Source organism: Pleurodeles waltl, unplaced genomic scaffold, assembly GCF_031143425.1.
Source record: "Pleurodeles waltl isolate 20211129_DDA unplaced genomic scaffold, aPleWal1.hap1.20221129 scaffold_59, whole genome shotgun sequence".
NCBI classification, from domain to species: Eukaryota; Metazoa; Chordata; class Amphibia; order Caudata; family Salamandridae; genus Pleurodeles; species Pleurodeles waltl.
The window spans coordinates 2,348,792-2,370,758 of NW_027150301.1; positions in this window are offsets into that span (position 1 = coordinate 2,348,792).

The following is a 21,967-nucleotide window of genomic DNA, read 5'->3' on the forward strand; positions in this document are numbered from 1 at the left end:
TAGAAACCCATGGTGGCAGCAGCAGTATTCCCCATAGTCATCCTGCAAAAGAGCATGATTCCAGGAATCTGCACAAGATAGTTCCCCCTTATAAGGAGGGGGATGACATTAACAAGTAGTTTGCTGCACTTGAGAGGGCCTGTGTTGTACAGGATGTCCCTCAAAGGCAGTGGGCTGCTATCCTATGGCTATCATTTAGTGGAAAAGGTAGGGATAGGCTCCTTACTGTGAAAGAAAATGATGCTAATAATTTCCAAGTTCTTAAGAATGCACTCCTGGATGGTTATGGCTTAACCACTGAACAGTACAGGATAAAGTTCAGAGAGACCAAAAAGGAGTCTTCACAAGACTGGGTTGATTTTATTGACCATTCAGTGAAGGCCTTGGAGGGGTGGTTACATGGCAGTAAAGTTACTGATTATGACAGCCTGTATAACTTGATCCTGAGAGAGCATATTCTTAATAATTGTGTGTCTGATTTGTTGCACCAGTACTTGGTGGACTCTGATCTGACCTCTCCCCAAGAATTGGGAAAGAAGGCAGACAAATGGGTCAGAACAAGAGTGAACAGAAAAGTTCATACAGGGGGTGACAAAGATGGCAACAAAAAGAAGGATGGTAAGTCTTCTGACAAGGGTGGGGACAAATCTAAAAATTAGTCTTCATCAGGCCCACAAAAACACTCTGGTGGGGGTGGTTGGTCCAAATCCTCCTTTAATCAGAACAAGGAAAAGAAACCATGGTGCTATTTATGTAAAATAAAAGGCCATTGGACAACAGATCCCAGTTGTCCAAAGAAAGGCACCACAGCTCCTACCACTACAACCCCTACTGCTACACCTAGTGTCCCTACTAATAGCAGTGGTGGTGGGAGCAAACCTACTAATAGCCAATCCAAGGGAGTAGCTGGGCTCACTTTTGGTAATTTAGTTGGGGTTGGTCTGATTAGGGAGACCACAGAGGCTACTTTAGTCTCTGAAGGGGCTATTGATTTAGCCACTTTGGTTGCTTGCCCCCATAACTTGGAGAAGTACAAGCAACTAACCCTAATAAATGGTGTTGAGGTCCAGGCCTACAGGGACACAGGTGCCAGTGTCACAATGGTGATTGAGAAACTAGTGCACCCTGAACAACACATACTTGGACACCAGTACCAAGTAACCGATGCTCACAACATAACACAAAGCCACCCCATGGCTGTTGTAAATCTCAACTGGGGGGGGTAACTGGTCCAAAGAAAGTTGTGGTAGCTTCAGATTTACCTGTAGACTGTCTATTAGGGAATGATTTGGAGACATCAGCTTGGTCAGATGTGGAGTTGGAGGCCCATGCAGCAATGCTGGGCATCCCAGGGCATATTTTTGCTTTGACAAGGGCTCAGGCCAAAAAGCAAAAAGGACAGGGAAGCTTGGATCCTGGAACAATGGACCAAGTGCTCCCTAAAGCTAGGGCTAGTAGAAGCAAACCACTTCCTACTATCCCTCCCTCTACAGTGGATTCTACTTCTGAGGAAGAAGAATTCCCTCCCTGTGCAGAACCTACACCAGAGGAGCTGGAAGCAGACACTGCTGAGCTTTTGGGTGAAGGGGGGCCTGCCAGAGAGGAGCTGAGTGTGGCACAGCAAACCTGTCCCACATTAGAGGGTCTCAGACAGCAAGCTGTCAAACAGGCTAATGGGGATGTCAGTGACTCACACAGAGTTTACTGGGAGGACAACCTCTTGTACACTGAGCATAGGGATCCTAAACCTGGAGCTGCCAGGAGATTAGTGATTCCTCAGGAGTACAGAAAGTTCCTCCTAACACTGGCACATGACATTCCCTTAGCTGGGCACCTGGGTCAAATGAAAACTTGGGACAGATTGGTACCATTGTTTCATTGGCCTAGGATGTCTGAGGACACAAAGGAATTTTGCAAGTCCTGTGAAACCTGTCAAGCCAGTGGCAAGACAGGTGGCACTCCAAAGGCACCCCTTATTCCACTGCCTGTGGTTGGGGTTCCCTTTGAAAGGGTAGGGGTTGACATAGTTGGCCCCCTTGACCCTCCTACTGCTTCAGGCAATAGGTTTATCTTAGTGGTAGTGGACCATGCCACAAGATATCCTGAAGCTATTCCTTTAAGGACCACGACAGCACCTGCAGTGGCAAAGGCCCTCCTGGGAATATTTTCCAGGGTGGGCTTCCCAAAGGAAGTAGTATCAGACAGGGGAAGCAATTTCATGTCTGCATACTTAAAGGCCATGTGGAAGGAGTGTGGTGTAACTTACAAGTTCACAACACCCTATCATCCACAAACAAATGGACTGGTGGAGAGATTTAATAAAACTCTCAAAGGCATGATTATGGGTCTCCCTGAAAAACTCCGCAGGAGATGGGATAGCCTTCTACCATGCCTCCTTTTTGCCTACAGGGAGGTACCCCAGAAAGGAGTGGGCTTCAGCCCCTTTGAACTTCTTTTTGGACACCCTGTTAGGGGTCCACTCACACTTGTAAAGGAGGGTTGGGAACAACCTTTAAAAGCTCCTAAGCAGGATATTGTGGATTATGTACTTGGCCTCAGATCAAGGATGGCTGAGTACATGAAAAAGGCCAGTAAAAACCTTCAGGCCAGCCAAGAGCTCCAGAAGCAATGGCATGATCAGAAGGCTGTTTTGGTTCAGTACCAACCAGGGCAGAAAGTGTGGGTCTTGGAGCCTGTGGCCCCAAGAGCACTCCAAGATAAATGGAGTGGACCCCACACAATTGTTGAAAAGAAGGGTGAAGTCACCTACTTGGTTGACTTAGGCACTGCCAGGAGTCCCCTTAGGGTGCTCCATGTCAACCGCCTGAAACCCTACTATGACAGGGCTGATCTCACCCTGCTCATGGCAACTGATGAGGGACAGGAAGAAGACAGTGATCCTCTACCTGATCTCTTCTCTTCCACAGAACAAGATGCTCTTGTGGAAGGTGTAGTTTTGGCTGATTGTCTTACTGCTGAGCAGAAAGATAATTGCATAAATCTCCTAGGACAATTTTCAGAACTCTTCTCTACTGTGCCAGGCACCACTTCTTGGTGTGAGCACACTATAGATACTGGAGACAGTTTACCTGTCAAAAGTAAGATCTATAGGCAGCCTGACCATGTCAGGGACTGCATAAAGCAAGAAGTTCAGAAAATGTTGGAACTAGGAGTGGTTGAGCACTCTGACAGTCCATGGGCTTCTCCTGTGGTACTGGTACCAAAACCCAATTCTAAAGATGGAAAGAAGGAAATGAGGTTTTGTGTAGACTATAGAGGTCTCAACTTGGTAACCAAAACTGATGCTCACCCTATACCCAGGGCAGATGAGCTCATAGATACACTGGCATCTGCCAAGTATCTAAGCACTTTTGATTTGACTGCAGGGTATTGGCAGATCAAATTGTCAGAAGATGCTAAACCTAAGACTGCATTTTCTACCATTGGAGGACATTACCAGTTTACTGTAATGCCTTTTGGTTTGAAAAATGCACCTGCCACTTTTCAGAGGTTGGTGAACACAGTCCTGCAAGGGCTGGAAGCTTTCAGTGCAGCATATTTGGATGATATAGCTGTCTTTAGCTCCAGCTGGGATGATCACCTGGTGCACCTATGGAAAGTGTTGGAGGCCCTGCAAAAGGCAGGCCTCACTATCAAGGCTTCAAAGTGCCAGATAGGGCAGGGTAAGGTGGTTTATCTGGGACACCTTGTTGGTGGGGAACAGATTGTACCACTTCAGGGGAAAATCCAAACTATTATTGATTGGGTTCCCCCTACCACTCAGACTCAGGTGAGAGCCTTCCTAGGCCTCACTGGGTATTACAGGAGGTTCATTAAGAACTATGGCTCCATTGCAGCCCCTCTTAATGACCTCACATCCAAGAAAATGCCTAAAAAGGTATTGTGGACAGCAAGCTGTCAGAAAGCTTTTGAGGAGCTGAAGCAGGCCATGTGCTCTGCACCTGTCCTGAAAAGCCCTTGTTACTCTAAAAAATTCTATGTCCAGACTGATGCATCTGAATTAGGAGTAGGGCAGTCCTATCACAACTTAATTCTGAGGGCCAGGATCAACCTGTTGCTTTTATTAGTAGGAGGTTGACCCCTAGAGAAAAGCGTTGGTCTGCCATTGAGAGGGAGGCCTTTGCTGTGGTCTGGGCTCTGAAGAAGTTGAGGCCATACCTGTTTGGCACTCACTTCATTGTTCAGACAGACCACAAACCTCTACTTTGGCTAAAACAAATGAAAGGTGAAAATCCTAAATTGTTGAGGTGGTCCATATCCCTACAGGGGATGGACTATACAGTGGAACATAGACCTGGGAGTAGCCACTCCAATGCAGATGGACTCTCCAGATATTTCCACTTAGACAATGAAGACTCATCAGGTAATGGCTAGTCTTATTGTCCTTCGTTTGGGGGGGGGGGGGTTGTGTAGGAAAGTACCATCTTGCCTGGCATGTTACCCCCATTTTTCACTGTATATATGTTGTTTTAGTTGTATGTGTCACTGGGACCCTGGTAACCCAGGGCCCCAGTGCTCATAAGTGTGCCTGAATGTGTTACCTGTGTAGTGACTAACTGTCTCACTGAGGCTCTGCTAATCAGAACCTCAGTGGTTATGCTCTCTCATTTCTTTCCAAATTGTCACTGACAGGCTAGTGACCATTTTCACCAATTTACATTGGCTTACTGGAACACCCTTATAATTCCCTAGTATATGGTACTGAGGTACCCAGGGTATTGGGGTTCCAGGAGATCCCTATGGGCTGCAGCATTTCTTTTGCCACCCATAGGGAGCTCTGACAATTCTTACACAGGCCTGCCACTGCAGCCTGAGTGAAATAACGTCCACGTTATTTCACAGCCATTTTACACTGCACTTAAGTAACTTATAAGTCACCTATATGTCTAACCTTTACCTGGTAAAGGTTAGGTGCAAAGTTACTTAGTGTGAGGGCACCCTGGCACTAGCCAAGGTGCCCCCACATTGTTCAGAGCCAATTCCCTGAACTTTGTGAGTGCGGGGACACCATTACACGCGTGCACTACATATAGGTTACTACCTATATGTAGCTTCACCATGGTAACTCCGAATATGGCCATGTAACATGTCTATGATCATGGAATTGCCCCCTCTATGCCATCCTGGCATTGTTGGTACAATTCCATGATCCCAGTGGTCTGTAGCACAGACCCTGGTACTGCCAAACTGCCCTTCCTGGGGTTTCACTGCAGCTGCTGCTGCTGCCAACCCCTCAGACAGGCATCTGCCCTCCTGGGGTCCAGCCAGGCCTGGCCCAGGATGGCAGAACAAAGAACTTCCTCTGAGAGAGGGTGTGACACCCTCTCCCTTTGGAAAATGGTGTGAAGGCAGGGGAGGAGTAGCCTCCCCCAGCCTCTGGAAATGCTTTCTTGGGCACAGATGTGTCCAATTCTGCATAAGCCAGTCTACACCGGTTCAGGGACCCCTTAGCCCCTGCTCTGGCGCGAAACTGGACAAAGGAAAGGGGAGTGACCACTTCCCTGACCTGCACCTCCCCTGGGAGGTGTCCAGAGCTCCTCCAGTGTGCTCCAGACCTCTGCCATCTTGGAAACAGAGGTGCTGCTGGCACACTGGACTGCTCTGAGTGGCCAGTGCCACCAGGTAACGTCAGAGACTCCTTGTGATAGGCTCTTTCAGGTGTTAGTAGCCTCTCCTCTCTCCTAGGTAGCCAAACCCTCTTTTCTGGCTATTTAGGGTCTCTGTCTCTGGGGAAACTTCAGATAACGAATGCAAGAGCTCATCCGAGTTCCTCTGCATCTCCCTCTTCACCTTCTGATAAGGAAACGACCGCTGACCGCGCTGGAAGCCTGCAAACCTGCAACATAGTAGCAAAGACGACTACTGCAACTCTGTAACGCTGATCCTGCCGCCTTCTCGACTGTTTTCCTGCATGTGCATGCTGTGGGGGTAGCCTGCCTCCTCTCTGCACCAGAAGCTCCGAAGAAATCTCCCGTGGGTCGACGGAATCTTCCCCCTGCAACCGCAGGCACCAAAAAGCTGCATTACCGGTCCCTTGGGTCTCCTCTCAGCATGACGAGCGAGGTCCCTCGAATCCAGCGACTCTGTCCAAGTGACCCCCACAGTCCAGTGACTCTTCAGTCCAAGTTTGGTGGAGGTAAGTCCTTGCCTCACCTCGCTGGGCTGCATTGCTGGGAACCGCGACTTTGCAAGCTACTCCGGCCCCTGTGCACTTCCGGCGGAAATCCTTTGTGCACAGCCATGCCTGGGTCCACGGCACTCTAACCTGCATTGCACGACTTTCTAAGTTGGTCTCCGGCGACGTGGGACTCCTTTGTGCAACTTCGGCGAGCACCATTTCACGCATCCTCGTAGTGCCTGTTTCTGGCACTTCTCCGGGTGCTACCTGCTTCAGTGAGGGCTCTTTGTCTTGCTCGACATCCCCTCTCTCTTCAGGTCCAATTTGCGACCTCCTGGTCCCTCCTGGGCCCCAGCAGCGTCCAAAAACGCCAAACGCATGATTTGCGCCTAGCAAGGCTTGTTGGCGTCCTTTCGGCAGGAAAACACTTCTGCACGACTCTCCACGGCGAGCGGGATCGGTCCACCAAAGGGGAAGTCTCTAGCCCTTTTCGTTCCTGCAGAAACCTCAGCTTCTTCTGTCCAGTCGAAGCTTCTTTGCACCCGCAGCTGGCATTTCCTGGGCATCTGCCCATCTCCGACTTGCTTGTGACTTTTGGACTTGGTCCCCTTGTTCCACAGGTACCCTAGATTGGAAATCCACAGTTGTTGCATTGCTGGTTTGTGTCTTTCCTGCATTATTCCTCTAACACGACTACTTTGTCCTTAGGGGAACTTTAGTGCACTTTGCACTCACTTTTCAGGGTCTTGGGGAGGGTTATTTTTCTAACTCTCACTATTTTCTAATAGTCCCAGCGACCCTCTACAAGGTCACATAGGTTTGGGGTCCATTCGTGGTTCGCATTCCACTTTTGGAGTATATGGTTTGTGTTGCCCCTATCCCTATGTTTCCCCATTGCATCCTATTGTAACTATACATTGTTTGCACTGTTTTCTAAGACTATACTGCATATTTTTGCTATTGTGTATATATATCTTGTGTATATTTCCTATCCTCTCACTGAGGGTACACTCTAAGATACTTTGGCATATTGTCATAAAAATAAAGTACCTTTATTTTTAGTATAACTGTGTATTGTGTTTTCTTATGATATTGTGCATATGACACTAAGTGGTACTGTAGTAGCTTCACACGTCTCCTAGTTCAGCCCAAGCTGCTCTGCTAAGCTACCATTATCTATCAGCCTAAGCTGCTAGACACCCTATACACTAATAAGGGATAACTGGGCCTGGTGCAAGGTGCAAGTACCCCTTGGTACTCACTACAAGCCAGTCCAGCCTCCTACACCTTGACATCTTTTATGCATCTCTAGACTGTCTCTAGCCTTACCTTCACATCTTTAATACACCTCTAGACTCTCTCTAGCCTAACCTTTACATCTTTTAAACATCTCTAGACTCTCTCTAGCCTTACCTTTACATCTTTTATACATCTCTGGGGTCTCTGTAGCCTTACCTTTACATCTTTTATACATCTCTGGGGTCTCTGTAGCCTTAGCTTGACATCTATGATACATCCCAAGACTCTCTCTAGCCTGACTTGTACATCTTTTATACATCTCGTAGACTCTCTCTAGCCTTACCTTTACATCTTTAATACATCTATAGACTCTCTCTAGACTTACCTTTACATCTTTAATACATCTCTAGGGTCTCTCTAGCCTTACCTTGACATCTTTTATACATCACTAAACTCTCTCTAGCCTTACCTTGACATATTTTAGACATCTCTAGACTCTCTCTAGCCTTACCTTTACATCTGTTATACATCACTAGACTCTCTCTAGCCCTACCTTTACATCTTCTATACATCTCTTGACTTTCTCTAGCCTTACCTTGACATCTTTTATACATCTCTAGACTCTCTCTAGCCTTACCTTTACATCTTTAATACATCTCTAGACTCTCTCTATCCTTACCTTGATACCTTTAATACATCACTAGACTCTCTCTAGCATTATCTTTACATCTTTTATACATCTCTAAACTCTCTCCAGGCTTACCTTTACACCTTTAATACATCTCTAGACTCTGTCTAGCCTTACCTTTGCATCTTTTATACGTCACTAGACTCTCTCTAGCCTTACCTTTACATCTTTAATAGATCTCTTGACTCTCTAGCCTTAACTGTACATCTGTTATACATCACTAGACTCTCTCTAACCGTACCTTTACATCTTCTATACATCTCTAGACTCTCTCTAGCCTTACCTTGACATATTTTCTACATCTCTAGACTCTCTCTAGCCTTACCTTTGCATCTTTGATATGTCACTAGACTTTCTCTAGCCTTACCTGTACATCTGTTAAACATCAGCAGACTCTCTCTAGCCCTACCTATGCATCTTCTATACATCTCTAGACGTTCTCTAGCTTTACTTTGACATCTTTTATACATCTCTAGACTCTCTCTAGCCTTACCTTGACATCTTTTATACATCTCTAGACTCTCTCTTGCCTTACCTTTACATCTTTAATACATCTCTAGACTCTCTCTATCCTTACCTTGACACCTTTAATACATCACTAGACTCTATCTAGCCTTACCTTTACATCTTTTATACATCTCTAGACTCTCTCTAGGCTTACCTTTACACCTTTATTACATCTCTAGACTCTCTCTAGCCTTACCTTTGCATCTTTTATATGTCACTAGACTCTCTCTATCCTTACCTTGACACCTTTAATACATCACTAGACTATCTCTAGCATTATCTTTACATCTTTTATACATGTCTAGACTCTCTCCAGGCTTATCTTTACACCTTTAGTACATCTCTAGACTCTGTCTAGCCTTACCTTTGCATCTTTTATACGTCACTAGACTCTCTCTAGCCTTACCTTTACATCTTTAATACATCTCTTGACTCTCTAGCCTTAACTGTACATCTGTTATACATCACTAGACTCTCTCTAACCCTACCTTTACATCTTCTATACATCTCTAGACTCTCTCTAGCCTTACCTTGACATATTTTATACATCTCTATACTCTCTCTAGCCTTACCTTTGCATCTTTTATATGTCACTAGACTCTCTCTAGCCTTACCTGTACATCTGTTAAACATCACCAGACTCTCTCTAGCCCTACCTATACATCTTCTATACATCTCTAGACGTTCTCTAGCTTTACCTTGACATCTTTTATACATCTCTAGACTCTCTCTAGCCTTACCTTGACATCTTTTATACATCTCTAGACTCTCTCTTGCCTTACCTTTACATCTTTAATACATCTCTAGACTCTCTCTATCCTTACCTTGACACCTTTAATACATCACTAGACTCTCTCTAGCCTTACCTTTACATCTTTTATACATCTCTAGACTCTCTCTAGGCTTACCTTTACACCTTTATTACATCTCTAGACTCTCTCTAGCCTTACCTTTGCATCTTTTATATGTCACTAGACTCTCTCTAGCCTTACCTTTACATCTTTAACACATCTCTAGACTCTCTCTAGCCTTACCTGTACATATGTTATACATCACTAGACTCTCTCTAGCCCTACCTTTACATCTTCTATACATCTCTAGACTCACTCTAGCCTTACCTTGACATCTTTAATACAGCTCTAGACTCTCTCTAGCCTTACCTTTACATCTTTAATACATCTCTAGACTCTCTTTAGCCTTACCTTTACATTTTTAATACATCTCTAGACTCCCTCTAGCCTTACCTTGACATATTTTATACATCTCTAGACTCTCTCTAGCCTTACCTTTGCATCTTTTATATGTCACTGGACTCTTTCTAGCCTTACCTGTACATCTGTTAAACATCACCAGACTCTATCTAGCCCTACCTATACATCTTCTATACATCTCTGGACGTTCTCTAGCTTTACCTTGATATCTTTTATACATCTCTAGACTCTCTCTAGCCTTACCTTGACATCTTTTATACATCTCTAGACTCTCTCTAGCCTTACCTGTACATATGTTATACATCACTAGACTCTCTCTAGCCCTACCTTTACATCTTCTATACATCTCTAGACTCACTCTAGCCTTACCTTGACATCTTTAATACAGCTCTAGACTCTCTCTAGCCTTACCTTTACATCTTTAATACATCTCTAGACTCTCTTTAGCCTTACCTTTACATTTTTAATACATCTCTAGACTCCCTCTAGCCTTACCTTGACATATTTTATACATCTCTAGACTCTCTCTAGCCTTACCTTTGCATCTTTTATATGTCACTGGACTCTTTCTAGCCTTACCTGTACATCTGTTAAACATCACCAGACTCTATCTAGCCCGACCTATACATCTTCTATACATCTCTGGACGTTCTCTAGCTTTACCTTGATATCTTTTATACATCTCTAGACTCTCTCTAGCCTTACCTTGACATCTTTTATACATCTCTAGATTCTCTCTAGCCTTACCTTTACATCTTTTAGACGTCACTAGACTCTCTCTAGCCTTACCTTTACATCTTTTAAGCATCTCTACACTCTCTAGGCTTACCTTTATATCTTTCATACATCTCTAGACTCTCTCTAGCCTTACCATGACATCTTTTATACATCTCTAGACTCTCTCTAGCCCTAACTTTACATCTTCTATACATCTCTAGACTCTCTTTAGCCTTACCTTGACATCTTTAATAAATCTCTAGACTCTCTGTAGCCTTACCTTGACACCTTTTATACAACTCTAGACTCTATCTAGCCTTACCTTTACATCTTTAATACATCTCTAGACTCTCTCTAGCCTTACCTTTACATCTTTTATACATCTCTAGACTCTCTCTAGCCTTATCTTTACATCTTTAATACTTCTCTAGACTCTCTCTAGCCTTACCTTTACATTTTTAATACATTACTAGACTCTCTCTAGCCTTACCGTGACATCTTTTATACATCTCTAGACTCTTTCTAGCCTTACTTTTACATCTGTTATACATCACTAGACTCTCTCTAGCCTTACCTTGAAATCTTTTATACATCTCTAGGCTCTCTCTAGCCTTACCTTTACATCTTTTATATGTCACTAGACTCTCTATAGCCTTACCTTTACATCTTTTAAACATCTCTAGACTCTCTCTAGCCTTACATTGATATCTTTCATACATCTCTAGACTCTCTCTAGCCTTATCTTGACATGTTTTATGCATCTCTAGACTCTCTCTGGCCTTACCTTTACATCTTTAATACATCTCTAGACTCTGTCTACCCTTACCTTTGCCTCTTTGATACATCACTAGGGTGTCCCTAGCCTTACCTTGCCATTTCTTATACATCACTAGACTCTCTCTAGCCTTACCTTTACATCTTTTAAACATCTCTAGCCTCTCACCACCCTTACCTTTACCATCTTTTATTCATCTCTAGACTCTCTCTAGCCTTACCTTCATATCTTTTATACATCACTAGACTCTCTAGCCTTACCTTTATATCTTTAAACGTCTCTAGACTCTCTCTAACCTTACCTTGACATCTTTTATACATCTCTAGACTCTCTGTAGCCTTACCTTTACATCTGTTATACATCTCTAGACTATCTCTAGCCTTACCTTGACATCTTTAATACATCTCTAGACTCTCTCTAGTCTTACCTTTACATCTTTTATACATCTCTAGACTCTCTCTAGCCTTACCTTTACATCTTTAATACATCTCTAGACTCTCTCTAGCCTTACCTTCATATCTTTTATACATCACTAGACTCTCTCTAGCCTTACCTTTATATCTTTAAACGTCTCTAGACTCTCTCTAACCTTACCTTGACATCTTTTATACATCTCTAGACTCTCTGTAGCCTTACCTTTACATCGGTTATACATCTCTAGACTATCTCTAGCCTTACCTTGACATCTTTTATACATCTGTAGACTTTCTGTAGCCTTACCTTTACATCTGTTATACATCTCTAGACTCTCTCTAGCCTTACCTTGACATCTTTTATACATCTTTAGGCTCTTTCTAGCCTTACCTTTACATTTTTCATAAATCTCTAGACTCTCTCTAGCATTACCTTTATATCTTTCATACATCTCTAAACTCTGTCTAGCCTTACCTTTACATCTTTTATACATCACTACACTCTCTCTAGCCTTACCTTGACATCTTTTATATATCGCTAGACTCTCTCTAGTCTTACCTTTACATCTTTAATACATCCCTAGACTCTCTCTAGCCTTACCTTTGCATCATTTATACGTCACTAGACTCTCTCTAGCCTTACCTTTACATCTTTAATATATATCTAGACTCTCTAGCCTTACCTGTACATCTGTTATACATCACTAGACTTTCTCTAACCCTACCTTTACATCTGCTATACATCTCTAGACTCTCTCTAGCCTTACTTTGACATATTTTATACATCTCTAGACTCTCTCTAGCTTTACCTTTGCATCTTTTATACGTCACTAGACTCTCTCTAGCCTTACCTGTACATCTGTTATACATCACCAGACTCTCTCTAGCCCGACCTTTACATCTTCTATACATCTCTAGACGTTCTCTAGCCTTACCTTGACATCTTTTATACATCTCTAGACTCTCTCTAGCATTACCTTGACATCCTTTATACATCTCTAGACTCTCTCTAGCCTTACCTTTACATCTTTAATACATCTCTAGACTCTCTCTATCCTTACCTTGACACCTTTAATACATCACTAGACTCACTCTAGCCTTACCTTTACATCTTTTGTACATCTCTAGACTCTCTCTAGGCTTACCTTTTTACCTTTATTACATCTCTAGACTCTCTCTAGCCTTACCTTTGCATCTTTTATACGTCACTAGACTCTCTCCACCCTTACCTTTACCATATTTTATTCATCTCTAGACTCTCTCTAGCCTTATCTTTACATATTTTATACATCTCTGGAGTCTCTCTAGCCTTACCTTTACATCTTTAATACATCTCTAGACTCTCTCTAGCCTTCCCTTCATATCTTTTATACAATCCTAGACTCTCTCTAGCCTTACCTTTACATCTTTAATACGTCTGCAGACCCTCTCTAGCCTTACTTTGACATCTTTTATACATCTCTAGACTCTCTCTAGCCTTACCTTTATATCTTTCACACATCTCTAGACTCTCTCTAGCCTTACCTTGACATCGTTTATGCATCTGTAGACTCTCTCTAGCCTTACCTTTACATCTTTAATACATCTCTAGACTCTCTTTAGCCTTACCTTTACATTTTTAATACATCTCTAGACTCCCTCTAGCCTTACCTTGACATATTTTATACATCTCTAGACTCTCTCTAGCCTTACCTTTGCATCTTTTATATGTCACTGGACTCTTTCTAGCCTTACCTGTACATCTGTTAAACATCACCAGACTCTATCTAGCCCTACCTATACATCTTCTATACATCTCTGGACGTTCTCTAGCTTTACCTTGATATCTTTTATACATTTCTAGACTCTCTCTAGCCTTACCTTGACATCTTTTATACATCTCTAGATTCTCTCTAGCCTTACCTTTACATCTTTTATACGTCACTAGACTCTCTCTAGCCTTACCTTTACATCTTTTAAGCATCTCTACACTCTCTAGGCTTACCTTTATATCTTTCATACATCTCTAGACTCTCTCTAGCCTTACCATGACATCTTTTATACATCTCTAGACTCTCTCTAGCCCTAACTTTACATCTTCTATACATCTCTAGACTCTCTTTAGCCTTACCTTGACATCTTTAATAAATCTCTAGACTCTCTGTAGCCTTACCTTGACACCTTTTATACAACTCTAGACTCTATCTAGCCTTACCTTTACATCTTTAATACATCTCTAGACTCTCTCTAGCCTTACCTTTACATCTTTAATACTTCTCTAGACTCTCTCTAGGCTTACCTTTTTACCTTTATTACATCTCTAGACTCTCTCTAGCCTTACCTTTGCATCTTTTATACGTCACTAGACTCTCTCCACCCTTACCTTTACCATATTTTATTCATCTCTAGACTCTCTCTAGCCTTATCTTTACATATTTTATACATCTCTGGAGTCTCTCTAGCCTTACCTTTACATCTTTAATACATCTCTAGACTCTCTCTAGCCTTCCCTTCATATCTTTTATACAATCCTAGACTCTCTCTAGCCTTACCTTTACATCTTTAATACGTCTGCAGACTCTCTCTAGCCTTACTTTGACATCTTTTATACATCTCTAGACTCTCTCTAGCCTTACCTTTATATCTTTCACACATCTCTAGACTCTCTCTAGCCTTACCTTGACATCGTTTATGCATCTGTAGACTCTCTCTAGCCTTACCTTTACATCTTTAATACATCTCTAGACTCTCTTTAGCCTTACCTTTACATTTTTAATACATCTCTAGACTCCCTCTAGCCTTACCTTGACATATTTTATACATCTCTAGACTCTCTCTAGCCTTACCTTTGCATCTTTTATATGTCACTGGACTCTTTCTAGCCTTACCTGTACATCTGTTAAACATCACCAGACTCTATCTAGCCCTACCTATACATCTTCTATACATCTCTGGACGTTCTCTAGCTTTACCTTGATATCTTTTATACATTTCTAGACTCTCTCTAGCCTTACCTTGACATCTTTTATACATCTCTAGATTCTCTCTAGCCTTACCTTTACATCTTTTATACATCACTAGACTCTCTCTAGCCTTACCTTTACATCTTTTAAGCATCTCTACACTCTCTAGGCTTACCTTTATATCTTTCATACATCTCTAGACTCTCTCTAGCCTTACCATGACATCTTTTATACATCTCTAGACTCTCTCTAGCCCTAACTTTACATCTTCTATACATCTCTAGACTCTCTTTAGCCTTACCTTGACATCTTTAATAAATCTCTAGACTCTCTGTAGCCTTACCTTGACACCTTTTATACAACTCTAGACTCTATCTAGCCTTACCTTTACATCTTTAATACATCTCTAGACTCTCTCTAGCCTTACCTTGACATGTTTTATGCATCTCTAGGCTCTCTCTGGCCTTACCTTTACATCTTTAATACATCTCTAGACTCTGTCTACCCTTACCTTTGCCTCTTTGATACATCACTAGGGTGTCCCTAGCCTTACCTTGCCATTTCTTATACATCACTAGACTCTCTCTAGCCTTACCTTTACATCTTTTAAACATCTCTAGCCTCTCACCACCCTTACCTTTACCATCTTTTATTCATCTCTAGACTCTCTCTAGCCTTACCTGGACATCTTTTATACATCTCCTGAGTCTCTCTAGCCTTACCTTTACATCTTTAATACATCTCTAGACTCTCTCTAGTCTTACCTTTACATCTTTATTACATCTCTAGACTCTCTCTAGCCTTACCTTTACATCTTTAATACATCTCTAGACTCTCTTTAGCCTTACCTTTACATTTTTAATACATCTCTAGACTCCCTCTAGCCTTACCTTGACATATTTTATACATCTCTAGACTCTCTCTAGCCTTACCTTTGCATCTTTTATATGTCACTGGACTCTTTCTAGCCTTACCTGTACATCTGTTAAACATCACCAGACTCTATCTAGCCCTACCTATACATCTTCTATACATCTCTGGACGTTCTCTAGCTTTACCTTGATATCTTTTATACATTTCTAGACTCTCTCTAGCCTTACCTTGACATCTTTTATACATCTCTAGATTCTCTCTAGCCTTACCTTTACATCTTTTATACGTCACTAGACTCTCTCTAGCCTTACCTTTACATCTTTTAAGCATCTCTACACTCTCTAGGCTTACCTTTATATCTTTCATACATCTCTAGACTCTCTCTAGCCTTACCATGACATCTTTTATACATCTCTAGACTCTCTCTAGCCCTAACTTTACATCTTCTATACATCTCTAGACTCTCTTTAGCCTTACCTTGACATCTTTAATAAATCTCTAGACTCTCTGTAGCCTTACCTTGACACCTTTAATACAACTCTAGACTCTATCTAGCCTTATCTTTACATCTTTAATACATCTCTAGACTCTCTCTAGCCTTACCTTTACATCTTTTATACATCTCTAGACTCTCTCTAGCCTTATCTTTACATCTTTAATACTTCTCTAGACTCTCTCTAGCCTTACCTTTACATTTTTAATACATTACTAGACTCTCTCTAGCCTTACCGTGACATCTTTTATACATCTCTAGACTCTTTCTAGCCTTACTTTTACATCTGTTATACATCACTAGACTCTCTCTAGCCTTACCTTGAAATCTTTTATACATCTCTAGGCTCTCTCTAGCCTTACCTTTACATCTTTTATATGTCACTAGACTCTCTATAGCCTTACCTTTACATCTTTTAAACATCTCTAGACTCTCTCTAGCCTTACATTGATATCTTTCATACATCTCTAGACTCTCTCTAGCCTTACCTTGACATGTTTTATGCATCTCTAGGCTCTCTCTGGCCTTACCTTTACATCCTTAATACATCTCTAGACTCTGTCTACCCTTACCTTTGCCTCTTTGATACATCACTAGGGTGTCCCTAGCCTTACCTTGCCATTTCTTATACATCCCTAGACTCTCTCTAGCCTTACCTTTACATCTTTTAAACATCTCTAGCCTCTCACCACCCTTACCTTTACCATCTTTTATTCATCTCTAGACTCTCTCTAGCCTTACCTGGACATCTTTTATACATCTCCTGAGTCTCTCTAGCCTTACCTTTACATCTTTAATACATCTCTAGACACTCTCTAGTCTTACCTTTACATCTTTTATACATCTCTAGACTCTCTCTAGCCTTACCTTTACATCTTTAATACATCTCTAGACTCTCTCTAGCCTTACCTTCATATCTTTTATACATCACTAGACTCTCTCTAGCCTTACCTTTATATCTTTAAACGTCTCTAGACTCTCTCTAACCTTACCTTGACATCTTTTATACATCTCTAGACTCTCTGTAGCCTTACCTTTACATCTGTTATACATCTCTAGACTATCTCTAGCCTTACCTTGACATCTTTTATACATCTGTAGACTTTCTGTAGCCTTACCTTTACATCTGTTATACATCTCTAGACTCTCTCTAGCCTTACCTTGACATCTTTTATACATCTTTAGGCTCTTTCTAGCCTTACCTTTACATTTTTCATAAATCTCTAGACTCTCTCTAGCATTACCTTTATATCTTTCATACATCTCTAAACTCTGTCTAGCCTTACCTTTACATCTTTTATACATCACTACACTCTCTCTAGCCTTACCTTGACATCTTTTATATATCGCTAGACTCTCTCTAGTCTTACCTTTACATCTTTAATACATCCCTAGACTCTCTCTAGCCTTACCTTTGCATCATTTATACGTCACTAGACTCTCTCTACCCTTACCTTTACATCTTTAATATATATCTAGACTCTCTAGCCTTACCTGTACATCTGTTATACATCACTAGACTTTCTCTAACCCTACCTTTACATCTGCTATACATCTCTAGACTCTCTCTAGCCTTACTTTGACATATTTTATACATCTCTAGACTCTCTCTAGCTTTACCTTTGCATCTTTTATACGTCACTAGACTCTCTCTAGCCTTACCTGTACATCTGTTATACATCACCAGACTCTCTCTAGCCCAACCTTTACATCTTCTATACATCTCTAGACGTTCTGTAGCCTTACCTTGACATCTTTTATACATCTCTAGACTCTCTCTAGCATTACCTTGACATCCTTTATACATGTCTAGACTCTCTCTAGCCTTACCTTTACATCTTTAATACATCTCTAGACTCTCTCTATCCTTACCTTGACACCTTTAATACATCACTAGACTCACTCTAGCCTTACCTTTACATCTTTTGTACATCTCTAGACTCTCTCTAGGCTTACCTTTTTTCCTTTATTACATCTCTAGACTCTCTCTAGCCTTACCTTTGCATCTTTTATACGTCACTAGACTCTCTCCACCCTTACCTTTACCATATTTTATTCATCTCTAGACTCTCTCTAGCCTTATCTTTACATATTTTATACATCTCTGGAGTCTCTCTAGCCTTACCTTTACATCTTTAATACATCTCTAGACTCTCTCTAGCCTTCCCTTCATATCTTTTATACAATCCTAGACTCTCTCTAGCCTTACCTTTACATCTTTAATACGTCTGCAGACTCTCTCTAGCCTTACTTTGACATCTTTTATACATCTCTAGACTCTCTCTAGCCTTACCTTTATATCTTTCACACATCTCTAGACTCTCTCTAGCCTTACCTTGACATCGTTTATGCATCTGTAGACTCTCTCTAGCCTTACCTTTACATAATTTAAACATCTCTAGACTCTGTCTATGTAGGAGGCTGGACTGGCTTGTAGTGAGTACCAAGGGGTACTTGCACCTTGCACCAGGCCCAGTTATCCCTTATTAGTGTATAGGGTGTCTAGCAGCTTAGGCTGATAGATAATGGTAGCTTAGCAAAGCAGCTCAGGCTGAACTAGGAGACGTGTGAAGCTACTACAGTACCACTTAGTGTCATATGCACAATATCATAAGAAAACACAATACACAGTTATACTAAAAATAAAGGTACTTTATTTTTATGACAATATGCCAAAGTATCTTAGAGTGTACCCTCAGTGAGAGGATAGGAAATATACACAAGATATATATACACAATAGCAAAAATATGCAGTATAGTCTTAGAAAACAGTGCAAACAATGTATAGTTACAATAGGATGCAATGGGGAAACATAGGGATAGGGGCAACACAAACCATATACTCCAGAAGTGGAATGCGAACCACGAATGGACCCCAAACCTATGTGACCTTGTAGAGGGTCGCTGGGACTATTAGAAAATAGTGAGAGTTAGCAAAATAACCCAACCCAAGACCCTGAAAAGTGAGTGCAAAGTGCACTAAAGTTCCCCTAAGGACAAAATAGTCGTGTTAGAGGGAGAATGCAAGGAAAACACAAATCAGCAATGCAACAACGATGGATTCCTGTCTGAAGGTACCTGTGGAACAAGGGGACCAAGTCCAAAAGTCACAAGCAGCTCGGAGATGGGCAGATGCCCAAGAAATGCCAGCGGTTGGTGCAAAGAAGCTCTTACTAGGCTGAAGAACTGTGAATACTGCAGGAACGACAAGGGCTAGAGACTTCCCCTTTGGAGGATGGATCCCCCACGCCTTGGAGAGTCGTGCAGAAGTGTTTTCCCGCCGGATGGACGCCAACAAGCCTTGCTACACGCAAATCATGCGTTTGGCGTTTTTGGACGCTGCTGGGGCCCAGGAGGGACCAGGAGGTCGCAAATTGGACCTGCAGAGAGAGGGGACGTCGAGCAAGACAAAGAGCCCTCACTGAAGCAGGTAGCACCCGGAGAAGTGCCAGAAACAGGCACTACGAGGATGCGTGAAACGGTGCTCGCCGAAGTTGCACAAAGGAGTCCCACGTCGCCGGAGACCAACTTAGAAAGTCGTGCAATGCAGGTTAGAGTGCCGTGGACCCAGGCTTGGCTGTGCACACAGGATTTCCGCCGGAAGTGCACAGGGGCCGGAGAAGCTTGCAAAGTCGCGGTTCCCAGCAATGCAGCCCAGCGAGGTGAGGCAAGGACTTACCTCCACCAAACTTGGGCTGAAGAGTCACTGGACTGTGGGGGTCACTTGGACGGTGTCGCTGGATTCGAGGGACCTCGCTCGTCGTGCTGAGAGGAGACCCAAGGGACCGGAGATGCAGCTTTTTGGTGCCTGCGGTTGCAGGGGGAAGATTCCGTCGACCCACGGGAGATTTCTTCGGAGCTTCTGGTGCAGAGAGGAGGCAGACTACCCCCACAGCATGCACAAGCAGGAAAACAGTCGAGAAGGCGGCAGGATCAGCGTTACAGAGTTGCAGTAGTCGTCTTTGCTACTATGTTGCAGGTTTGCAGGCTTCCAGCGCGGTCAGCGGTCGATTCCTTATCAGAAGGTGAAGAGGGAGATGCAGAGGAACTCGGCTGAGCTCATGCATTCGTTATCTGAAGTTTCCCCAGAGACAGAGACCCTAAATAGCCAGAAAAGAGGGTTTGGCTACCTAGGAGAGAGGAAAGGCTACTAACACCTGAAGGAGCCTATCAGCAGGAGTCTCTGACGTCACCTGGTGGCACTGGCCACTCAGAGCAGTCCAGTGTGCCAGCAGCACCTCTGTTTCCAAGATGGCAGAGGTCTGGAGCACACTGGAGGAGCTCTGGACACCTCCCAGGGGAGGTGCAGGTCAGGGGAGTGGTCACTCCCCTTTCCTTTGTCCAGTTTCGCGCCAGAGCAGGGGCTAAGGGGTCCCTGAACCGGTGTAGACTGGCTTATGCAGAATTGGGCACATCTGTGCCCAACAAAGCATTTCCAGAGGCTGGGGGAGGCTACTCCTCCCCTGCCTTCACACCATTTTCCAAAGGGAGAGGGTGTCACACCCTCTCTCAGAGGAAGTTCTTTGTTCTGCCATCCTGGGCCAGGCCTGGCTGGACCCCAGGAGGGCAGCTGCCTGTCTGAGGGGTTGGCAGCAGCAGCAGCTGCAGAGAAACCCCAGGAAGGGCAGTCTGGCAGTACCAGGGTCTGTGCTACAGACCACTGGGATCATGGAATTGTACCAACAATGCCAGGATGGCATAGAGGGGGCAATTCCATGATCATAGACATGTTACATGGCCAAATTCGGAGTTACCATGGTGAAGCTACATATAGGTAGTGACCTATATGTAGTGCACGCGTGTAATGGTGTCCCCGCACTCACAAAGTTCAGTGAATTGGCTCTGAACAATGTGGGGGCACCTTGGCTAGTGCCCGGGTGCCCTCACACTAAGTAACTTTGCACCTAACCTTTACCAGGTAAAGGTTAGACATATAGGTGACTTATAAGTTACTTAAGTGCAGTGTAAAATGGCTGTGAAATAACGTGGACGTTATTTCACTCAGGCTGCAGTGGCAGGCCTGTGTAAGAATTGTCAGAGCTCCCTATGGGTGGCAAAAGAAATGCTGCAGCCCTTAGGGATCTCCTGGAACCCCAATACCCTGGGTACCTCAGTACCATATACTAGGGAATTATAAGGGTGTTCCAGTAAGCCAATGTAAATTGGTAAAAATGGTCACTAGCCTGTTAGTGACAATTTAAAAGTAATGAGAGAGCATAACCACTGAGGTTCTGGTTAGCAGAGCCTCAGTGAGACAGTTAGGCACCACACAGGGAACACATACATGCACACCTATGAGCACTGGGGTCCTGTGTGACAGGGTCCCAGTGACACATACATATAGGCCACAACCTTATGAGCACTGGGGTCCTGACTAGCAGGATCCCAGTGACACATAACAAACATACTGAAAACATAGTGTTTTCACTATGAGCACTGAGGCCTGGCTATCAGGATCCCAGTGAGACAGTGAAAACAGTGACAAACACCCTGACATACACTCACAAACAGGCCAAAAGTGGGGGTAACAAGGCTAGAAAGAGGCTACCTTCTCACACAACCCCCCCCCAAACGAAGGACAATAAGGCTAACCTTGGCCAGTTGAGACTTTATTGTCTAAGTGGTGATAAGTAGAGAGTAGCTCTGCAATAGACTGGTTACTCCCTTTATCATCCACTATATGGTTACTTCCCTGTGGGGATGTAAACCACCCTGTTTGAAGTTTTTTAGCTAAGCAACAATGTGAAGATGTATTTTCAGAGTTTCTATCAGTAAGTTTTAGTTTAGAGCAGTGGGAATTGTCCACTGAACCTATTTGTAGTGATGGAAATGCCAGACAGGGATGCTGTCTCAGAAAAGCCATAGCTGGGCAAAAACTTTGTCCATCTGGCTGGAAGAGAGAACAGGGATGCTGTTTCTCTTGAGTTGGAGCAGGGCAGGGATGCTGTCCTATGAGCTCCACACTAGGGC